This window comes from Grammomys surdaster, unplaced genomic scaffold (genome assembly GCF_004785775.1).
Source record: "Grammomys surdaster isolate TR1022 unplaced genomic scaffold, NIH_TR_1.0 126113, whole genome shotgun sequence".
NCBI lineage: Eukaryota > Metazoa > Chordata > Mammalia > Rodentia > Muridae > Grammomys > Grammomys surdaster.
The window spans coordinates 1,778,056-1,779,486 of NW_021620921.1; positions in this window are offsets into that span (position 1 = coordinate 1,778,056).

Here is a 1,431-nt window from a genome sequence, read left to right on the forward strand (position 1 = left end):
AGGTTAAATGAGGTAGAGAGGCTGATGGTAAAAGTGGGCAGTATTCTCTACTGGTTCCTTGGCTTTATAAGAAGGACAATGTGAGCTGAACAAAAGTATTTGTTACTTTCAGCAGCCTGATTGTGGACATCATGTGACCAGCTCTTTCAAGCTACCGCTGGCTTCTCTGCCAGAACGGACTGGACACTTGAACTGAATACTGTTCCTTTGAATTATTTTGTCACAGCAATAGGAAAAGAAAATAAGACACTTTTACCTGAGTCAAAAGTATATGAACAAATATGCCTAGCAGAATGTCTAGTTAAAAACAGGTACTCAGAAATACTGATTCCTTCTGAAAAGCCTTCTAGCCCGTAATGAGCCCTGGCAGAGTTTCCAACATCTAGAAAGCTGGGGCTGGGTGGTATGGATGTCCCAACAGCAGGGTGTTACTGTCCCTCACTGTTACAGGCTCAGATGCTCTGGCTGGCTTGTGATCAAGGAAATGACTTGATCTTGGAGACAATCACTTGCTTTATGTTGACTCAGACAAATACGCCAACCCTTGGAGTTAGCAATCGTGAGCATTTATTTGGGTTACCATCAAGACATTTAGTAATAATGCAGAATTGCAAGAGTCTGTTGATGCAGTCTTTCCCAGGAAAGAATTAAAAACTAACAAACAAAAGCCTTCATAAAAACCTTATAAAGTTCTTTATATTATTTTTTTTACATGGAAAGATTATACTCTGGGGATTCTTTGCTATAAAGGCATGGTTTTATAAATTACATGTTTTAAAAAAGATGAACTCTTCTCTTGGCATGGAACTATGTATTTGAGAAAGTGGGAAACACAGAGGGAGATACAAAATAGTATATATAAGAGAGGAAAGAGAAAAGTTTTGGCAAACGTGCTTGAGCAATATCTCAGGTTATGGAGACTGTAACTCCAGTCTGCAGAGATTCCAGTTTCTAGCTGTGGACACAGAGCTGCTGTCTCTCGGGGACTATGCTGTCCCTTTCTTCTGACTTGGCCCATTCTCTGCTGTTAAATGCAATTATGCATTTTTTCACTTGTATTTATAAGTTCCATCTCAGAGTTCATTTTGGGAATTGTGTAGTGATCATTTGCCCCAAGAGATGGTAAAAATTTTATAACTTAACCAAGAATGTTTAAGTGTAAGACTCATTTTGAACAAATTGCTCTTTCTGATTTAAGAGGCTGGAACAGAGAACAGTCAACTCAAAGCAGAATGATACAAGTTGGGTCTTGATTCTACCATGTTGATACTTTAAAAAAGAAGAAGAAGAAGAAGAAGAAGAAGAAGAAGAAGAAGAAGAAGAAGAAGAAGAAGAAGAAGAAGAGGAAGAAGAGGAAGAAGAGGAAGAAGAGGAAGAAGAGGAAGAAGAGGAAGAAGAGGAAGAAGAGGAAGAAGAGGAAGAAGAGGAAGA